General features: G+C 47.3%; 1 protein-coding gene across 3 annotated transcripts in view; it reads left to right on the top strand.

Moving 5' to 3' along the window:
- The window catches only part of PKNOX2 (PBX/knotted 1 homeobox 2), a 273857-nt gene that overhangs the window by 152686 nt on the left and 99275 nt on the right, over positions 1-21896 (top strand). For all 3 annotated transcript variants that reach the window (XM_031652823.1, XM_031652824.1, XM_031652825.1), the window contains exon 3: positions 19775-19882. The gene's annotated coding sequence lies outside the window, so the exon portion shown is untranslated. The remainder of the gene's footprint in view (positions 1-19774; positions 19883-21896) is intronic.

Raw genomic sequence — 21896 nt, 5'->3', positions numbered from 1 at the left:
GGGGGTAAGAAGGATGTTTAGTATGATTGGGTCCCCGGATCTGTGCACCACACAGTAAAACATTCTTTTGGATGAAACTGAAGTTTCCTGAAGCTCACTATCAAAAAAAAAAAATGCCTGGTGGAGGGGAGGACCAGGAAGGCCAGAGGCAAAAGGAGAGTGTGGAAGCCACAGATCCAAGCCCATTTTGGTTGGGGCTAAAGCTGGCTGATTTTGAGACTCTCTTCAAAGCCGTCTGAGTTCACACTGAGCACCAGGTTCTGTGGGAAATCGCCCTGCTGTGCCCCAGGCAGGCTGTGAGGTGAATCAGGAACATTCCATAAGGTGGTGTGTGGTGTGTTGAGGCAGGAGGGCCAGGGCAGCGGGTGCTGTGGCTCTGCGGATGACTGCAGGGGCAGACCTACCACACCCTGCCTGCCGCCCCCCCGAGTGTCATGCACTACAGGCACTCTAAGCACAGAGACAAAACCACCTACCTTGAGGAGCTCCATGGAATGGAGGACACACCTGCCCACAATGCCAATTCAGCAGGGTCAGCAGCACCATACAGGTGTGCTTAGGTGATGGGAGCACAGAGGCAGAAATTGCTGTCCGCCAGAGGGGCCACGATGCTCAGACAACGTTTCCTAGGGAAGATACCCTGAGTTGAACCTTAGGAATATGCAGTGACCCAAATAGGTAAGGTAGGAAAAGGCATTTGGGACAGAGAAAACAGCATGTGCAGATGCACAGAGGCATAAGGAAGGCCTTCGCTTGCGTACAGCGTGAGAGGCGCCGGGGGTGGGGGCTGCGGAGGAGGCCAAGCCCACTGGAGGGCCGTGTCATGCTATCACCTTCCACCGAGGGCAACAGGGAGCTTAGACAGCAGGGATGGGAAGCAGAGAGTATTTACGGTGCACCGAAGAAGAACTTTCAAAGAACGATGTCTTTGAAAGTAGAAGGTGAGAGAAGGGAGAAAGTGGAAAGAGAAGTCGAGGGCACCCCCAGGTTTGTTTCTGGAATGTCTGCAATGGCAGTGCCATTCATCCAAACTGAGGAACATGGAAGAAAGGAGCAGATGGAGGGTGGCCAGGAGGGAGCTGCTGGAGCTCCTAATGGGGCCTGGTGAGTTTGGGGAGGTTGCTGTGGGATATCCAGGTGACATCCTACCTCATTCAGTTCTGCATCTGAACTCTCCTATCCCAAGTAGAATTTTCTCTTTCAACTGAATTGGGAGCACCTTGAGGGCAGAAACTAGGCCTGACTCATCTTTGTTCCCCTCAAGGAGTTCCTGGAATCCTCACAGAGCTCCTGCTGGCTGTGGGCACTGCACGAACTTGCTAATGCAACTCCACTTCTTTACCTTGATTTCCTTTTGCACTTGAAGATAAAGCTTCAAAGGACAGCATCCGGAAAAGCACATATACCCAGGAGGCAGACAACCCTGGCTTGAGTCCTGTCCATGCCCTTTCCTAGCTGTGATATTGAGCACATCGCTGGGCCTCCTCAAATCTATGCTGTCTAACGTGGCAGCTGGTAGCCACTAGCTACGTGTGTCTATTTAAACAAAAATAAAAATGCAATGAAATTAAGCATTCAGTGACTGGGTCACACCAGGTTTGAGTCAAGTGCCCAGTAGCCGCACAGTGTCCATGGCATTGGAAAATACAGACAGAAAGCATTTCCTTCACCACAGAGAGTTCTATTGGACAGCGCTGGGCTAAGATGCAAATGGGTGTTAGTACTTACCGCACAGGATGGAGTGAGGGCCTGTGAGTTCTGTGTGTAAAGCACTGGGCGTGATGCCAGGCACACAAGAGACCCCCCAGTAAGCAGTGGCCATTATTATACTGAATGAATTAGAGGAAATAGCTGAGGCCCTGGGCTGCCACAGCAGCATCCAACACTCTCCTTGAGGATTCAGGGCTGCAGAGCCCTGTGGGTGTGCAGAGGACACCGGCCCTGACTCTGGGGACAGTTGATGAAGGGGCTTCACCTTGCAGTTGGAGAATTTGGGGTTGGTGTCATGGCCAGCTCGTCGTGAATCACCAGAGAAAAACCCCTGGGGGATTTCAGTGATCTCAGAGCACCTGCAGTGGGGCGCCCTCACTGCGACATCACTTGCTCACAATGTCACCATGGCCAGTTTGGATCTGCTCTGGGTCCTGGGCTGCAGCAGACGGGTTGGGAACCAGGGTGGGTCAGGGAGGGGAGCCCTTGCTCTGAAGTCCATCTGCATCTTAATGGTGGGGAAGACTCAGAGCTCAGAGCGTCCAGATGGCCCGGCAGTTTCTCTTCCTGGGAACATGCTGCTTCCCCGCATGCTTTTGCTCCTCTGGTGTGCTCTGCATGTCAGGGGCCAAATGGGCAGGATCCATCACTGACCTGCCGTCAGTGGGGAGGGGACAAGGCTTCATACTTCAGCTCTCCGAGAGCCGGGCTAGATGCCCACAGCTGGGAGCAGAGGAGGCAGTGCAGCCCCCAGCTCTGGCTGTGCTGCAGAGAGGCTTCCCCTCGGCAGGGGCCATCCCAGAAACCCTCACCTTGCCTACCACTTCCCCAGCCCTGCCCTGTCCTGCCCCTGAGAGGACAACAAGCCTGGCAGAAATGTTCTGACGAGGATGCTCCTTGGACCCAGCCCCGGGGCAGCCCTGGCTGGACACTGGATTACCCCTGAGCAGCAGCCTCCTTACGGGAAAAAGAGAATATTCACTTTGGTCAAGAAAGAGAGTTGGGGAAGGGAATTTTCATACAGCAGAAGCCCCAGGCAGGCTGGGTTCTGGCCAGAGGCTTTCACTGCTCCCCTGTGTGGCCAGCAAGTCACGCCCCTCTGGTCTTCCCAACCAAGAGCCAGACAGGGTCGTCTCTAAGGGCCTCTCCTGCCCTTGGTTCTACCACAGGATGGGCTGCAGTTACCCTCTGGCTGAAGCCTGCTTGGAGGGAGACAGGAGGTTCACATGGGCCCAGCCCTGCTCTCCATAGCATCCCCCTCTCCCCACCTCCTTCCTTTTCTCCTCCCTAGTAGGATGGATGGAGGCAGTGTGGAGAAATCCGAATAACTAATCAGAGTCCTCATTAACCCCCTGCCAGGATGCTCAAACATTCACTTTGCTGTTTGTGAAGCAGAAAAAAAAAAAAAAAAAAAAATCTCTCTCTGCATTAAAATTGATGCGTTATTAATCCCTGTGCTCCCAAACTGGTGGGCGGCTCTGCCTCCTGCCCGAGGGGGTCTGCTACCTTGGGCCGCTTGGACTTTCTATTATTTATTGGCCCAGTGCAGAGAGGCCTGCTCACACGGAGTAGGCTTGCTGCCAGCACACAGGCAGCTGTTTTGTTTTCTCCCTGGCCTGGCCGGTGGGAGGCCTTTGCTCAACCCCACCCCAGGGTACAGCTGCCAGGCTGCCTTGCTGGGCAGGGAGGGCTGAGTGCATAGCAGCTAATGGTGTGTCTCTCACCAGATCTGAGGGCATGGTGACCCGCTCTATGCTTCAGATGAGCCAGCCTGGGAGTGGGCAGCTTCTCAGTCCAGTGGTGGCTGGGCTAGAAAAGCCTTAGTGTTTGGCTCAAGTGCTGACTCTTTCTGCACACCTGAGACCACAGTGCCCCCATGCCCCATGGCCTCCCCAGTGCCACCCCCTACCCAGGGCTTAAAGCTGTTCTCTGGCTCTATACTACAAGCAGATATCCCCACATTTACACCCCCTGTATAAGAGTAGGAATCCACAAATATTTATCTTGTGCCTGACCTTGTACCAGGAGCTGTGAGGATTCTAGGTCGTGTAAGACTCAGTCTCTGTCCTCCAGGAGGCTGTGCTGGAGTGGAGGCAAAGATGTTCATACATAAGAGGACACCATGATAACAGCAAGGGAAGGACGGAGGATGGACCCCGGGGAGTGCTAAAGGCTCCTTTGGGTTCTCATGGAGCCCACGACGGTGTGGGAAAGAAGCATGGAGGAAGTAAGACCCATTGTGAACCCCTCATTTCCAGCCAGTTGGTACTGGCTCACCCCTCTTTACTGGTCATCCATCCGCCTGCCCTAATATGGACTTCTCTGCATCTGTTGCCTGTCTTGGCCTGAGAACCCCCAGCCAGTGCCGGGGCCTGTGTGAACTCCCTCATATGGCCTTCTACGTGCTGGGCCCCTAAAGACAGCTTTGCATGGAAAAGAAGCTGAAAGTGCAGGGTAAGAAGAAAGGGGAGTTTAATCCCTAGCTTCATCTGGAATTACCTTCACTTACTGCATCGAGAAATGCTCAGAGGTAGCCTTCCCAATCTTTGACTCAGTTCCTGAGGGTGATCATTCCATGACAGGCATTCCTGGGAGACATCACAGGTTGGATTCCAGACCACCACAATAAAGACAATATGAAAATAAAGCAAGTCACATGAATCTGTTGGTTTCCCAGGGCATATAAAAGTTATGTTTACACTATACTGCAGTCTATTAAGTGTGGAATAGCATTATGCCTTAAAAAACAACATACGTACCTTAATTTAAAAATACTTTGTTGCTTAAAAAATACTTAACGATGATCTCGGCTTTCAGCGAGTCATAATTTTTTTGCTGCTGGAGGGTTTTGCCTCAGTGTTGATGGCTGCTGGCTGATTAGGATGGTGGTTCTGAAGGTTGGGGTGGCTGCAGCAACTTCTTAAAATAAGACAACAATGAAGTTTGTTGTATCGACAGACTCGCCCTCTCACAAAAGATTTATCTGTAGCATGTGATGTTGTTTGATAGCATTTTATCCACAGTAGAACTTTTTTCAAAATTGGAGTCAATTCTCTCTAACTTTGCTGCTGCTTTATCAACTTAGTGTATGTGATAGTCTAAATCCCTTGTTGTCATTTCAACAATGCGCACAGCATCTTCTCCAGGAGGAGATTCCATCTCAGGAAACTGCATTCTTTGTTCATCCATAAGAAGCAATTTCTCCTCCATTCAAGTTTGACCATGAGATTGCAGCAGTTCAGTCACGTCTTCAGGCTCCACTTCTCATTCTAGTTCTCTTGCTATTTCCACCACATCTGCAGCTATTTCCCCCACTGAAATCTTGAACCCCTCAAAGTCATCTACGAGGGTTGAAATCAACTTCTTCTAAATCCCTGTTAATGCTAATTGTGACCTCCTCCCATGAATCATGAATGCTCTTAATGGCATCTAGAAGGGTGAAAATTTTTAATTTTCTTCTCAGATCCATCAGAGGAATTGATATCTATGGCAGCAAGAGCCTTAACAAAATGTACTTCTTAAACAAAAGCATGAAAGTCGAAAGTGCTCCTTGATCTATGGGCTGCAGAATGGAAGTTGTGTTCACAGGCACGAAAACTACATTAATCTCCTTGTACATCTCCATCAGAGCTGTTGGGTAACCACGTGCATTGTCAATGACCGGTAACGTTTTGAAAGGAATCTTTGTTTCTGAGCAGTAGGTCTCAACACTGGGCTTAAAATATTCAGTAAACCATGCTGTAAACAGATGAGCTGTCACCCAGGCTTTGTTGTTCCATTTATAGAGTGCAGGCAGAGCAGATTTAGCATCATTCTTAAGGGTCCTAGGACTTTTGGAATGGTAAATGAGCCCTGGTTTCAACTTAAAGTCACCAGCTGCATTAGCCAATAACAAAAAAGTCAACCTGCTTTTTTGTGAATTTGAAGCCAGACATTGACTTCTCCTTTCTAGCTGTGAAAGTTCTGGATGGCATCTTCTTTCAACATAAGGCTATTTTGTCTACATTGAAAAATCTGTTGTTTACTGTAGCCTTAATCAATGATCTTAGCTAGGTCTTCTGGATAACTTGATGCAGCTTCTATAATACTTCAGCACTTGCTGCTTCACCTTGCACTTTAATGTTATTGAGATAGTTTCTTTCTCTAAACCTCATGAACCAACCTCTGCTAGCTTCCAATTTTTCTTTTCTTATTTTCTTGGAGACAGAGTCTTGCTCTGTCACCCAGGCTGGAATGCAATGGTTCAATCTCGGCTCACTGCAACCTCTGCCTCCTGGGTTGAAGTGATTCTCCTGCCTCAGCCTCCTGAGTAGCTGGGATTACAGGCACCTGCCATCATGCCTGGCTACTTTTTTTTTTTTTTCTCTTTTCCTGCATTTTTGGTAGAGACGAGGTTTTACCACGTTGCCCAGGTTGGTCTTGAACTCCTGACCTCAGGTGATGCACCGGCCTTGGCCTCCAAAAGTGCTGGGATTACAGATGTGAGCCACTGTGCCATGCCCCAACTTTTCTTCTGCAGCTTTCTCACCTCTCTCAGCCTTCATAGAATTGAAGAGAATTATGGTATTGCTCTGGATTAGGCTTTGGCTTTAGAGAATGTTGTGTTTGGTTTGATCTTCTATCCAGACCACTCAAACTTTTTCCATGTCAGCAATCAGGCTGTCTCACTAACTTCTCTATCATGTGTTCACTGGAGTAGCACTTTAAATTTCTCTCAAGAAATTTTCCTTTGAATTCACAACTTGGCTGTTTGACACAAAGGCCTAACTTTTGCCCTATCTCAATGATATGGTTCAGCTCTGTGTCCCTACCCAAATCTCATTTCAAATTGTAATCCCTGCCTGTTGAGGGAGGGATCTGGTGGGAGGTGACTGGATCATGGGTGGGCTTCCCCCATGCTGTTGTCGTGATAGTGAGTGAGTTCTCATGAGATCTGATGGTTTATAAGTGTCTGGCGGTTCCCCTCACCCCTTTCTCCTGCTGCTATATAAGACGTGGCTTGCTTCCCCTTCCCCTTCCACCATGATTATAAGTTTCCTGAGGCTCCCCCAGCCATGCTGAACTGTGAGTCGGTTAAACCTCTTTTGTTCATAAATTACCCAGTCTCAGGTATTTCTTTATAGCAATGTGAAAACAGACTAATGCACTCAGTTTTTGATATGCCTCCCTCACTAAGCTTAATCATTTCTAACTTTTGATTTAAAGTGAGAAACATGGGACTCCTTTCACTAGGACATTTAGAGGTCACAGTAGCGTTATTAATCGGCCTTATTTTAATATTGTTGTGTCTAACACATGACATTTATTAAGTTCACCATCTTATAGGGGTCCATTTTATGGCACCCCAAAATAATTACAATAATAACATGAAAGATCACTGATCACAGATCACCATAACATATATAATAATGAAAAAGTCTGAAATATGGTGAGAATTACCAAAACGTGACACAGAGACATGAAGTGAGTACCTGTTGTTGGAAAAATGGTGCTGATAAACTTGCTCAATGCGGTGTTGCCATGAACCTTCAATTTGTAAAAAATGCAATATCTGCAAAGCACACCAAAGTGAAGTGCAATAAAATGAGATGTGTCTGTAATATTTTTAAGTGCTACCAGGTGCTAGGGTTTCAAGATGAGCAAAACAAGTCTGGACCCTTGTCCACATGGAGTTTACAAACTAATGGAGAAAACAGACGTTACTCAAATAATCACAAATAAATATAATTACAACATTAATTAAATTCTCAAACTGAATTAAGAAATGCATATAACAAAGGAGCCTTACCTGAGAGGTCTCTGTAGCTCCCCTGAGGAAGTGATTCTTGAGTTGAGATGTGAAAGCAAAGCAGGCTATTACTAGTTAAAAGTGAATGAAGAAAGAGTACCTTCCAGGAATGTGGTTAGCTTGTGCAAAGGCCCTGTGGTGGGAAGAAGCATGGCTTGTTTGAGGGAACAAAGGCCTGGGTGGATGGAGGCCAAACAGCAAGCTAGATGAAGCTGGAAAGGTGGGAAGGGCCAGACTGATCTTCTAGACCATGGTAAGGCTTTTGACTTTGATCTCAAGAATGGGAAAGCCATACCGTTCTTGAAACAAGGGAAGTATAACCATGTAGTAGAATATTTGCACCTTCAAAAAGATCTTTCCTGCTGTTTAAAGGAAAACAGATGGAGCGTGTCAAGAATGTTAAATGGGTCATCATATCCCTTGCTGTTTCCTGTCTCCCATTTTAGTGAGCAGAAGTCTATGGAATGTTCCAGTGCTTTATGAAAGGAGACGCATATTTAAATTCTGGTTACCCAGTATTCAGTCTCAAGTGGGAATCCAGGAATCCACAGAAATAAGCTATAGCCCTTGAATTAGCACCCCTCCTTTTCTAACACAGCAGAGATTCAGGAGGTTACGACCACTTTGATCATTATAGACCCAGGACTGAGATGTACATGGTACCCTGTAGAACAAGAGATACACCCCAGGATCTGTGAGACCAGATGTCAGGAGGGAAAGCAGGAGCTGAGAGGATGAATGGGCTGGGCTTGGAGGAACAGAAGGGTGGGTTGCAGGGGAGCCAGAGAAGCAGAAGGGTGAGTACCTGGTGTTCCAGGTACTGAAACGCCCTGTGGAGCTAGGCATACAGGCTCCATGAAACACACACAAGCCTGCAACCTCCATTGGCTGTAAGCACCTCCTCTCCATTTAGCTAATGGCTCCTCTGTCCTCTGTTATTCCAGCTTGCTACTCTTAAAGAAACTGCTTGTGTCTAGCTTAGGACCAGAGCCTTCTTTCTTTCATCTCCACAAATATGAATTGATCACATTCTCTGTGTAAAGATGCTCTGAGGGTCAAAAAAATCCCCACACTGCCCTTGCCCTTAAGCATGCTGCCTCCTGGAGGGAGCTGGATATGTAAACAGTTAACCCTTAGGAGGCAGGATGACAGAAGCACTCCGTGCCGGCAACCACACAACCTGCTTTGCCTGGCATGGTCTCAGTTGCAACCTGCAGTTGCTGTGTAATTAGTCACTGTGCTCTCTTTCACTCTCAAAATTACTCCAGTTTGAATGATATATTGTGGGGTCATCCTAACAATGTGCCATGGCTGTAAAGAGCTATGAGCAATTCTTTGTAGCAATTCAGGAGGCATCACAGAGTAAATAATATTTGAGCTGAGTCCTTGAGGAATGAGCTGTATTTCAACTATTAGAGTATGGAAAGAGGTCATCCCAGTCTTGGAACAAGCAAAGGCCTGGAGGTATCTAAAAGTGGAATCTGTATAGGAAAGGGTGAGTATAGTTTAACTATAACCCAGAGCAGAGATCAGCAAACTTTTTCTGTAAAATTTCGAACAGTAAATATTTCAGGTCTTGTGTTGCAACTGCAATCATCCCTCGGTATCTGCGGGGGACTGATTTCAAGATTTCAAGACCACCCACGGATACCAAAATTCACAGATGCTCAAGTCCCTTATATAAAATGGTGTAGTATTTGCATATAACCTACGCACATACTCCTGTATACTTTAAATCTCTAGATTACTTATAATACCTAATACAATGTAAATGCTATGTAAATAGTTGTCCTACTGTATTGTTTAGGGAATAATGACAAGAAAAAAAGTCTGTACATGTTCAGTACAGATTAAATTTTTTCCTGAATATTTTCTATCTGCAGTTGGTTGAATCCGTGGATGTGAAACCCACAGATATGGAGGGCTGACCATGTTCAACGCTGTCATCACAGCGGGAAGCAGCCATAGACAATAGTAAACAAATGGGTGTGGCTGTGTTCCAATAAAACTTTAATTACAAAAACAGGCAGCCTCAGTATTTGGCTTGTGAGTTTATGTCTTAGTCCTTTTGGGCTGCTATCACAAAATACCTTAGACTGGGTAATGTCTATAACACTGGAATTTATTTCTCACAGTTCTGGAGATTGGAACTCTAAGATCAAGGCATCAGCAGATTCAGTGTTTAGTGACGGCTCCTTTCTCATAGACGGGACCTTCTGCGTATCCTCACACAGGGGCTGGGCAAAAGGAGCTCACTCGAGTCTTTTTTATAAGGGCACTAATCCCATTGATGAGGGCAGAGCTCTCATAAATTAATCACTTTCCAAAAGGCCCCATCTCTTAATAGCACCACAATGGGGATCAGGTTTCGATATGAATTTTGGAGAGGCACATTCAGACCATAGGGTGTGGTTCGCCAGCCCCTGACCTAGCGTCCTTGAAGGAGGGTCATAGGCTGGAAGTTAGGTAGGGGCCACGTCACGAAAGGTCTCAAATACCTGCACTAAAGATGTGTCTTATTTAATATATATATATATATATATATATATATATTTTATATATATATATATGTGTGTTTTTGAGCATTGGAATGGGTGATCTGAGGTCCTAGGGTTTATTTTCAGAGTTTAGAGGGTACTAGAGAAAAATGGGGAACAGCAGTGCAGCCGTGCGGAAAAAGGCCTAGCTTTGGGAGGCATATGCAAGTGCTGGTAGCCATCCCTCTAGACTCTCCCCTTTTGTTCTACAGCCCCCTCCACTCTCTGTCCTCTTCATCATTATGAGAGTGCTGAGGGGCCTTGTCCTCTCTTATGCAGATACAGTCACAAGGTGCTGTCCTCTGCATTTTCCATGGAGTGAAGCCCATTGATGACCACCTTCCCCACCCCGCCCAAAATGGCGCTGCTGTCATAGGGGTTTAATTCTGATGAGCCCGGTGGCTCCTGGGCAGCATCACACCCAGAACTCCCCATGGATGATGACACCCTCACTGCTGAATCACTGTGACAGATGCTTGGCTGCAGAGCTGAAAGGGGGAGCAGTTAGTCATCCGCTATCCCCCCTGTGTCCCCCAGATCCCCCAGAGTGTGCAGATCACCTTTCCATGGAATATCCCAATAGATCAACTTGAGATTTCAATATTAATTATTTTTGTGACCTTACCTGAGACAGTTAAGTCTCAGTTTTGCTTATTCTGTCTGTAAAATGGGTATATTGATACCAGCACTACCAACCTCACAAAGTTACAGTGAAGCATAAACAAAAAGTTAATGGATGGGATTGGGCATGCTTTGGGTTGTACATATCATCTTGCAGATAACAGCAGTATGTAAAGTCTTATTAACACTGGACCAAGGCAGAGCAAGGAGTCCCCTGATGCAGACCATGGTGGAAGGGATCATCTGGTCCTAACCTCACTTTGCAGATGGAAAAACTGAGGCCCAGAGCAGTGACATGCTGATGCAGGACAGTTATGGATGGAAGCCAGGTGTCTTGGCTCCTGGTGCATTTGCAGCATCTGTGAGTTTCTTGGTGCCAATTTTGTAAGAACAGGGATCCTGGGCTCTGCTTTGAGCCCAGGTCAAAATCACCATGGCTGGAAGGTAAGTCCTAACTTTCAGATATCCTTTCAAATCCCAACTCTTCACAAACAGCCTAGGGAGAAAGGCATTTTAAATAAAATCCTTTTTACCATCCCTTCCACTTCTGAAATTCATTTCTCAGCAGTATCTGAATGAGAATTTTACAGACATTTCATTTCCCTTCCTTGTTGCCTTCCTTTGCTGTCCTCCAGGAGCTGGTTATGACTGAAACGTCTGCAAGGCACAAGGTGTAAATCTTCCCTGAGTGGGAACTGGGCCCCAAGGTGCAGGTCATCGGATTGACACCATCTCCATATGTGGTGTGGTCATCGTGGGAGGAAATAGAGCCCTGAGAAGGGCAGGGAGGCACAGAGAGATTAATTTCTTCAATGTCATGCTTCCTCTGCATTCCTTAATAACGAAAATTTACATGTGTGGGGAAAATCACAATTTCTCCCGGGAGGCATGGAAAGGAAAGTCAGAGAGAGCCTTCCCACTGTTTGGTAAGTGGGTGTGAGCCTAAGGCTCTGTATCCATCTGACTTGGAATCTTCTGGCTGCTTACCGTGTGTGGCATGACCCTGAACTGGAATCTGTGCCTGTGTGTGTCTGTGACAGCGTTTCTGGGAATGTGTGTGTGTGTGTGTTGTCACTGCTGTCTTTGTGACTATGTAGAGCAATGTGTGTTTCTTTAAAAAAATGTATTTCTCATTTCCTGCATAAATTACTCCACGTAAAAGGCCATCCGGAGCTCAATTCCTCGCATCCTTTTTCAATAAAGCAATATTATCAGAGCCTGGTCCCAAAACTAGTCCCAAGAGAGGCTTTTCCTAGATTCTTTGTCAAATGAAATGTCACCGACTCACCAAATGATGAGAAGAAGAATTCTTCTTGTTTATTTCCCAAGAGAGGCAGAACAGAAGCAGCTCAGCCTCTTTACAGCTTTTCCAGACTAGATAGGCAGGTGGGCAGGTGCCCAGGAGCTATTCTGACGAGGCCACAACAGCACCCTTGGACTCCACCCTTTCTCTTCACCCCTTAACCAGTTTTGTGTCTTTGGGCCAGTCACTTAACTTTTCTAACCTCAGTTTTCCCTTTTTAAAAATAGGACTACTAATAACTACTTTCCAAAGTTGCTGCAAGGCCTCAGTAGTAAATTGGATAATATAGTTCTTCGTAAAGGAGATCAGCATGTGGTGTGTTATACACTCCACATGCCCTCTGCTGAATATATACATGTATTTACTCCTTTATCCAGCAAACACACTGAACACCTTATATGTACAAAATACATCTTAGGCTCTGGGGAATTCTATAGGCTTGAGATTCCAATTAGGATGATATAATCGAGTGGGGTGGCAGAGTGGTACCCAGATGATCACAATGTGGCTGGCTAAGTGTGAAGAGAACTGTGCCTAGGATGCTCTAAGCTGCTGGAACGGTCCTTGTGCAGCCTGTGGAGGATGCAGCAGCCCCCAGGGAGATGGATCAGGAGGGAATTGCTGAGCTGAGATGTGGTCATCGAGATGGAAAGGAGGAAAATGTAGCTCACTCTATCTGGTGGCAGAGGCAAAAACAAACAGATTGTACCAAGATGCACTTACCTTCACCTGCTTCTGGAGAGAGCCATTGGTGCTGGGGAGCCTGCCTTGGAACCCAGAGTCATCAAGCAGGCTGGCTCGGGGAGAGAGCAGGGACTCCGAGGCTGAGGGTCTGACCACTGGGGAAAGGGATGGGAGGGGAGGATTGAGAGAAGGAGGCTGAGCTGAGTTTGGTAAGGAAAGTAGAGACAGGCAGGGCCTTGCAGAGGTGTTCAATGTCAAAGTCTTCTGATGGGGCTGAAGGTTCCCCATAAGAAATAAGAAATATCCTGCTGGGCAAGTGAAAGGCTTTTTCTAAAGTCCCTTTCAAGTGGGCTGGTCTTAGCTGAGTTAAAGCAGACATTTGCTTTCCATGATGCATTCCTAATTACCAGTCTCTCCCCCAGGCCCCTTTCTCCAGAAAGAAAATTTCTGACTGGCCAAATGCTGCCCAGGTCTCTTGACTGCACCTGTCATTCCTGCTTATCCATTCTTTCCCTCATTTAATAGATGCACGTTGAGCCTGATGCTAGGCCAGGACTGGAAGTGCACGGTGAGGAGTACAGAATCCCTGCTCTCTGGAAACTCAGAGCTTAGTGGGAGGGACACACCTAGAAACAGATAATTCAGTGACACAGCCTGGAGTTCATGGCTAAGGACTTTGGACTTTGTCTTGGAGATATGGTCCCAGGTATTAGGGGAGCAGAAAGGAAGGAATGACAGACACCCTGTATGGGGCTCAGTGGCCCTGAGAGAAAATCTAATAGAGCTGAGTCTCAGAGGATGAGTAGGATTCTGCTAGATGAGATCTAAACAAGTTATTATTGCTATCGTTGTCACTAATGGCAATAGTCATCATTTATGAAAGGCTTAGTCTACGTCATTGCCAAGCCCTTTGCTATCTGCTAAGCATATCACACGTCTAATGTAATACCATCAAATCCTGTCAGTTGGGTATTATTGTAACCATTTTACAGAAGTAGGAAAACTGTGACTTATACAGCTTGGAAGACGGGAACCTAGGATTGGAATTCAAGGTTGTCTGACTTCACCTTTCCGCCCATTGTATTCTCTCTCCCACATTCACTTATTATTAGTGCAGGAAGCATGCAAAACAATACATAGTTTAGTCAACAGCTCTCAATTCAAGAACATGTTGAAATATAGAGAACTGTGATACCTTTGGCAATTAATAATTAATAACTAAATAAGCAAACCATCAACTGAACTGGTTCAGCATTGATCTGATTTAATATTTTCTAGTAGTGACTCTTCTTCATGTGACAGGGACAATACTTTCCATGATCTCCATGGGCACAGTACTAACCTAGGTACGTATGGAAGGAATAAGAGAAATATAAAAGTCTCACAATCCTTATCCAAATCATATCCACATCACAATCCAAAGCTTATGATGACATTGAGGAGATTAAGATTCATGCACAAAGCAGGGGCTCACAAAATTAAGTAAGATCAAGGGTCAGTAATAGGGTGAGGGGGGCAAGAGGCTGAGTTCATTTGGCTGCAGAAAGGCAGGACTTGAGCTGGTCTTTGCAGGTTGGATGGGACCTGGACAAAGGAGGAAAGGGAAGCATGGCAGGTGGGCCAGGAGGGCCAGCGAGCTCACACAGTGGGTGTGCTTGGCCATGAAGCAGTGACAGCCTGGCCTGGCTGGAGAAAAGGTTCAGATTTGAAAGTAGTGGGGGGTTAGGTAATATTGGTAGGATCAGGCTGATAATGAAGGGGAAGAATGGAAGCTAAGAAATCTCAATTTTGTCTTTTAGGCCCTGGCAAGCCATTATAAGCTTTTGAGTAGAGGAGAAACATTATAAACAAGTCAATGAATTATTTTGGCTTCCAAAGAGCCCCTCTTTCTAGAAGATTGGCATCTGGTCTCTTTGAGATCAGCCTCATTGCTTTGGTGAAATTTGAGGCTTTCCCTGGGATGACAATTGAGTTTAACAGCTAGTCAAGAATCGCCAGAGAATGAGACCAGAAAATGTCACACTGTCAGGCCCAGCCCCTGGTTTATCAATGGCAATGATGAAAACCAGTAATGATGAGGAGGAAACAGAATTCAAACTGGTGGCATATTTCATCCAACATCACAGAGCAAACGTGTGGCAAAGCTGGTCCTGGCTGCCACGCCTCCATGGCTCACCCCCGCCAGCAGGGAGGTGAAGACTGAGGATTCACAAACATCAGTTATTAGGGATTGCTGGGGTGTCCGTGTAGGCAAACCACACTTTCATCGCTGTACTCATGGAAGAAGAGGCCCTCGGTGGGCTCCAGAGTGAGAAGAGATTCTTTTTTAGGCTCTTGGGCCAACTGGGGCAAGAACCTTGGCGTTTTATGCTCCTGAGATAGACACCAGAGTGGGGTAACCTTCCCAGAGTGGACAGGGAAGAAGCTTTGGTTTGGGTCTCTGGCCACAGATTCCAGAGGCTCAGTCTTCACCTATCCAACTCATCTGCAAAAAGCCTAAGCACAAGTTGGCAAAACAGGCAAAGGTGATCTGTGGAGAAGCCAGCTTATGTCTGTAGAGGGGTCCAGTAGAATGAACTTAGATAGGCAGAGAGAGGCCTGTGGGAGCCACAGTGCTGGAGGTGGGGAGGTCGTGAGGACAGAGGAACTTTATCTTCAATCTGAAGCTCTTGCTTCCTTTCTTGTCCCCCAAACCATCTGGGCCACTGGGTCACACAGCCCCGTGTCTTCCCATCCGTCCATTTCTCTCTGACTTCCTGTCTGCATCTGCGGCTTGGCCCTGCCTGCTGTGCTGCTTCTTAGCTTTCGCAGAGGAAGAGCTCTGCATGGTGACAAAAAGGGGAGTGTTGGGTCCCTCTGCCTGCAATCTAGAAAGGGGCACACAGCTTGAGTGTGGAGGGCAAGAGGCGGGTTGGAGGCTGGGAGGATGGCTGCGGCCATCAGGGGTCTCCTCCTCCCTGCCACCCTGGCTCTCTGTCATGTGAGTGGTCCCCCTTGTGCTTTGCGGAATCGCTGGCAGTGACAGGAAGGAGATTACAGACTGTATTTATGCCTTGTAGCTTTTTGTAGGCTGTTGGGAAACAAGTAGAACTTGGCAGTTATCAGTTCTGGGAAGGAGAATTCCAAGTGTATTGTAGCCCTGAAGCGGTGCCCTGCATGGGGGCGTGCTGGTGTCACCTTGGATAGTCCTTCCTCTCTCAAATGTGTTTTATCAATCCCTGAGTGGAGAGCAGGGTCAGCTTCTTTCCCTAATATTGCAGTGATTCCTCTCTGAGGAGTTCTAGCTCCTCTGGGTCGTCTTGGGATGGGGACAGCAGAGGCTCAGCTACAGCAGAAAGACAAGGAACATGTGGCTACAGCAGGATGTCAGAGGGAGCCCTGGACCCCCAGCACCAGTAGGGACACAATGAAGGAGACAGAGGTTGGAGTCAGGCAGGGCTTCCTCCCCTCCCCAACCCTGACCCTGGCCCTGAGCCCTGCTCCGGCCATTGTGGGATCCAGAGGCTGGCAGTCAGAAGCAGCATCACACACACATTGTAGGTGACAATTATTTCTTTACCTTCTGTTTTGCCCACTAGACTGTAAGCACCTAGAAGACAGGGAGAGAGCAGGGGAGAGAGAGAGAAAGAGAGAGAGTGAGTGAGAGAGAAAGAGAGACAGAGACAGATAGTGTGTGTGTTTTGTCTTTGATGCCCAGGCACCAGCACAAGGTAGATTCTTAATATATGGGGACTAAATTGAAGCAATTTGTACCTTCCCAGAAAAGGGCAGGAGGGAGTAGTAAAAAGCTACCGAAGAACAGATCTGTCATTTGCCAAGTCAGCCTCAGACACCTGGAAAAGGCTGACGTTAGCAAAGCTCCCAGGATTGTCCCACCCTGCCACTCAGGGCACAGCCACCTCTGCCTCTCCTTCGGTGAGTGCAACATTAATTTAGCACTTACTACTGCAAGCACTCTCTTTGGATTGGTAAGAAACAGAAGGGCAAAGAGAAGCAGAGAGCTTGGGAGAACAAAATGTCTGGAGTCAGAAGATACACCACTTGCTGGCTGTTTTCTTAGGCAAGCCCTGTGCTTGACTCTCCTAAGCCTCGTTTTCCACGTCTACAAAACCAGAGCAACTACCTGGCAGGGGAAAGGCGCCTCTCATATGCTGCTGACGGACGTAAATGGGTGTGACCTTCCTGCAAGTAATTTGTAAAAATCCCTTAAGATGAACACACCTTTGGACTTGGCAATTCCACATCCAGAAACGTATCCTAAGAAAATTATCAAGTCTGGAGTAAGAGTCTGCTGCAAGAATAGTCATTACATGTTTATAATAGCAAAAACTGGAAATAATCTAAACAACAAATGTGAAGAATTTGTCTGAGTAATTATAGTATACCCATAAATGGAATGCCATAATCATTAAAATTATAATATATTTTCCTCCTACATGAAAAGGTGTTTATGATATGTTGTTAAATATAAAAGGCTATTTAGTGAACAGTATGAAAATATGATACTGCTTTTAAAAAAGAAGCATTTTACTCCAAATATTAACTGTAGCTTATATTTATATTGTAGGATTGCTACTAACTTAACATTGTTCCTCTTATTTGTCTATTTTTTACAAGAAGTATTTGCTATTTTTTAAAGGTAACACAATCGTCATATTAAAATACCTATTTTTACAGGTTTTGCTTTAAGAGTTAAAGAAGATATTACATGTGAAAGTACTTTGTGAACTGAAAAATTATACAGATTTAAGATAGGACTTCTGCCCATGAGAAGCTTATAGTTTGGAAGGAGATGAAAGATATCTAAGATAACCATAGCATGAGACAGGATGTGACTAGAGCTTTTAGAGAATGACAATCAACATGTTATTTGGAAGCACAGAGGAGGAAAAATTGCTTCTGCCTGTGGAGGCAGCAGCCAGAATGTTTGCGTGAACAATGAAGAATGGTTCTGGTAGAAATATCTGATTAGATAGAAATATAGAATCGGGCATTGAGGGGAGTGGGAAGTTGTGGACAGGTTTGGAGAATGGCAGGTGTTGTGAGTGGTTGGAGAGTAGAGAGCCACTGGTGCAGGGTGGAAGATGGGTCTAGAAAGGCAGTCGGAGCCAGTTGCTTTCTAGACAATGGGCAGACGTGTGTTGAAGGCCTTCTCTGAGCAGGAATCTAGACAATGAGCAGACGTGTGTTGAAGGCCTTCTCTGAGCTGGAAGTCATTGTACTTCTGGCGGGGGTGGTGCCACAACTGTAAGCCCATTTACAGGTGTGAGGCACTCACGCTGTGTCGGCAGTGCCTGGCATGGATGAGACCTTGAAGAGCATGAATGAAGTCACCTATCCCGGTAGCTCTGCCTGGAAGCAGCAGTGCAGGGTGCTCTGTGGGGCCGATGGTGGGAAGGAGGAGCATGGCCGGGAGAGGGGTCCTTTGTAGCTTGTGCCGCTGGGGATGGAAAGGAGGGAAGATATCTTCAGGCCTGCCTGGAAGAGGATGAGAAGTGGGATAGTGATGGAGGAGTGAAAAGGAGATGAGGCTTGGAGGAGGGAGGAATCAGGCATATCGCCCAGGTTTGCTGCTGGGGTGGCCACAGAACTGGGAGTCGGTCACAAAGTTCACAGACAAGGTCACATGGAGGAGAAGCCTGGTGCAGGGAACAAGCTAGGAGTAACTGGACCACGATGATGCCTGTGAGCTGGTCCTGATCTCTTGGGCTCTTCCCAGGGGCTGCCCAGGGCAGGCAATGGCTGGTGTCCCTTATTTGCTCTTGGGAGGAGCCTGGGGTGCAAGAAAGGGAGAGGTTTTTGTTTTAATCCAGAGAGCTTTTGTTAATGGAAATTCACAAACCACCCTGCTTATCCTTGCTTCCTTCAGCTCATCCCACCTCCCGGCACCCTCGACTTCCTCTCTCCTGCCACCAGGAATTCAAACCTCCTTCAGGATCCCGGATGCTATCTCTCTGCCACCCTCACCTCCCAGCAGTGCGTGCGCGCGCGCACGCGCACACACACACACACACACACACACACACACCCCAGAAGGGAGGTGAGAAAGTCTTGTTGTTCAGGCAAATATCTAAATTTCCACCACCCCACCACCACCACCCCTTGCAGCTCCCGGCCTGGGCCACTGTTTCGCTCCTCTTGTTGTCATGTCACCAGTTAATTACATTCTTTACTGAGGTGCAAATGTGTTTTTACAGGGAGAGTAAGATGGTGTTAACTAGGAAGGAACCGTTAATGTTAAAGATGCATTTACCTCTGGTATAGGGCTGGCCTTCCTGGCCAGCGGTTCTCCCGATGCTGCTCTGAAAGTGCAGCCAGGCCTCAGAGCAGCCCCCTCCCCCGACCCCGCCATCCTGACTCCAAGCACAGCCTCACTGAAGTCCAATTAGCAACTCATCCACAAGGAGAAATTGATGGGACTGTTTGAGAAGTGTCCCGTCAGACCTTATGGAAGTGCTGACCACCCAGCCTCCATTCACCATCACCGTGGTCCATTTCAAATATTGACAAACAAAATTAATTCGCTTTAATCAAAAAATAAAAATAAGTTGTGCAGCCAAAGCCACCTTGAGGTCACAGGTTGTCCTTGAGTGCTAAGTGCTGCTTTGGGTCCATTCCCCTCCGACTCTTCCTCCCTGCTGCCCTGGACACCTCCCCACTCACCCTTACCCCCAGTGTCTCTCCGGATCCCAGCCGAAGCCCGCTATCATTTGGATCAGCACGCCTGACAGCTCTACCACTGTGCCCCTTTCCTCTGAGTTTCACCACAGCCTTAATACAAGATGTCAGCTGTGGTCTTCCCAGCACCACAGAAATCACTCACAGGCACCTGCCCGCACTTGGGGGAGAGGGCTGCAGGCACTCCTGGTGTCAGGAAGCCAGACGGGCAACAATAGGGCGTGTTCAACAGTGACCAGGGCTTGGCTACAGTGACTCCGTGGGCCTCAGTGACCACATTGAGAGAGAGTTGAATGGCAAATACAGGAGAAACGGCTGCAAGGGAAGTTACAGAATAGAGGACATCCTGGAGAGGCCTGGAAAGGGGAGAGCAGAGCCCGGGAGCCCCTCTTCTCTGACCACCCCTGCAATTCTTGCCTTCCCTGCTGAGAGCTGCTCTACGCTTTTTTGCAGGTGCTTTGGCTCTAGCAGACAGGAAGAAAATCTGGCCCAGCTGGAAGTAGAAAGAGGGGAGTGACTCTCCTGAGGACCATCTCAGAGACCCCTGGGATCACCTGAACAGTAAGAAATGCTCTTCTGTCCTTTAACATACAGTTACATGTTATCTTTATGTAACAAGGAAAGGTTATCTTTCCTTCTGAAGGCCTCTAGCACCAGCTCCGAACATGAGCTGACACTGAACATGAACAACCTTGAAAGCCAGTCATGGTATGATTATTCTCAGGTCTTTATGTCACCTCCTTAGCTCCTTGAGGAGGAGGGCTGGGTCTTATTCCTGTCTCTTTTCATCTACGTATTCTGTGAACAATAAATGGCTGTTGATACCGATAGGTGGGGCCTTGCTTAGTGTCATGATGATGATCACATTTGTACCACCCTCCGGAGCAAACATTATCACCCGTGAATGACCTGGTGGCGGGGAAGGGGGGGGGGGTCCTTAAAAATGCAGTTCCAGGACCCTAAAGCCAGAGCTTCTGATGCTTTGAGTCAGGATTAGGACTCAGGAACGCGCACCCCAAGTGTTTCTGAATGGAAACTGTATTCCAGGTGTTTCTGATGAACTCAGAGAAACAGTTCTTTTGAATGTTTAAAGCATTTTGAATAGAGAATCTCATTTAATCCTCTTATCAGATAGGGTTTTTTGTTGGTTTTTTGTTTGTTTGTTTGTTTGTTTGTTTATCTTGGCTCACTGCAAGCTCTGCTTCCTGGGTTCATGCCATTCTCCTGCCTCAGCCTCCCGAGTAGCTGAGATTACAGGCACCTGCCACCACACCAGCTAATTTTTTGTACTTTTAGTAGAGACGGGGTTTCACCGTGGTAGCCAGGATGGTCTCGATCTCCTGACCTCGTGATCTACCCTCCTTGGCCTCCCAAAGTGCTGGGATTACAGGCGTGAGCCACCGCACCCGGCCAGATAGGGTTTTTTTTAATCCCCTTAAGTAACTTCATGATCTCACAGATGTAAGTATCAATATAGGCAAGGATTTAGAAATGCAGTTATCCAAAACAACCCTTTCCTCTTTCCAGTATGCCATGATAAGGGCTGGATGTGCTATGGTGAGATTGGGCCCTAACTCCAAAGGACCTTGCCCAGGATTTTGTAAATTTCCCTGATGTCTTAGGGCCACCATGACCTTACATCAGTCTCCATTTCGGTGGCAGAAATCATTGCTAAATTCCTCACAAAGCTAGTTTCCCTGGAGAGAGGGAACAAGGGAGAGTTAACCACAAAGATGAATGTCCCTTTGCCCAGCTCCCCAGGCAGCTAGTCTATTCAGAGGACCACATGTCTGAGGACAGACTGGCAGCAATGCTTGTGCTTCTTCCTGTCTGGGGAGCTCTGTGTTCTAGGTCAACGAGGGGTGCGCGGCATGGGAGAGCTGTGGCTCCTCACCGTGGAAGCCGAGGGGAGGGTATCTAAGCGGGTCAAGACTTTGCTGAGTGTGGGTTGAGCGACACCCGTTTCGGGGACAAGTTGAGCCTTTTCAACAACATTTGGAGTCTATGTGCAGAGTGATGTCACAAGGAGTTCACTGTAGACAGCAGCTGTGGACAGGGCTTGAAGAAGATGGGAAGAAGGTACAAAAAGGGACAAGGGTTCTACACCTGGTGAATCCGTATGAAGTTTGTTGATGCCCAAGTTCAGTGGCTTTCTCTGGGACTGAGAATAGAACTGAGGTTCTTCCTGCTGAACCCTCCTGTAGAGTCCTGTTTCTCTGCAGGCTGAGGCTGTGGATGCTGGAGTCCAAAGAAGACAGTCTGAGCCTGGGAGAATGGAGAATGGAGGTGTTCTTGCCATCACCTGCAGGGTAGAATATGGGTAACAGGGTTGATGGACTGCTAATCCTGCTGTGAATTATGTCTTCCTGTGGAATGGAAGGCTTCCACAGATGGGGTAGAGGCAATCTCAAATATCACCCCTGACCTTCGCCCTCTCACTCCCCACACACACACACACACACACACACTCTTCCCGACACACACACACACACACACACACACACCACTGAACTGTCTTGCCAAGTGAGTGACAGTATGGTCTGTTCTAGGGACTAAATACAGTTGACACTATTGC

This window comes from Papio anubis, chromosome 12, assembly GCF_008728515.1.
Source record: "Papio anubis isolate 15944 chromosome 12, Panubis1.0, whole genome shotgun sequence".
NCBI classification, from domain to species: domain Eukaryota; kingdom Metazoa; phylum Chordata; class Mammalia; order Primates; family Cercopithecidae; genus Papio; species Papio anubis.
This window is presented reverse-complemented; position numbering and strand designations above follow the sequence as displayed.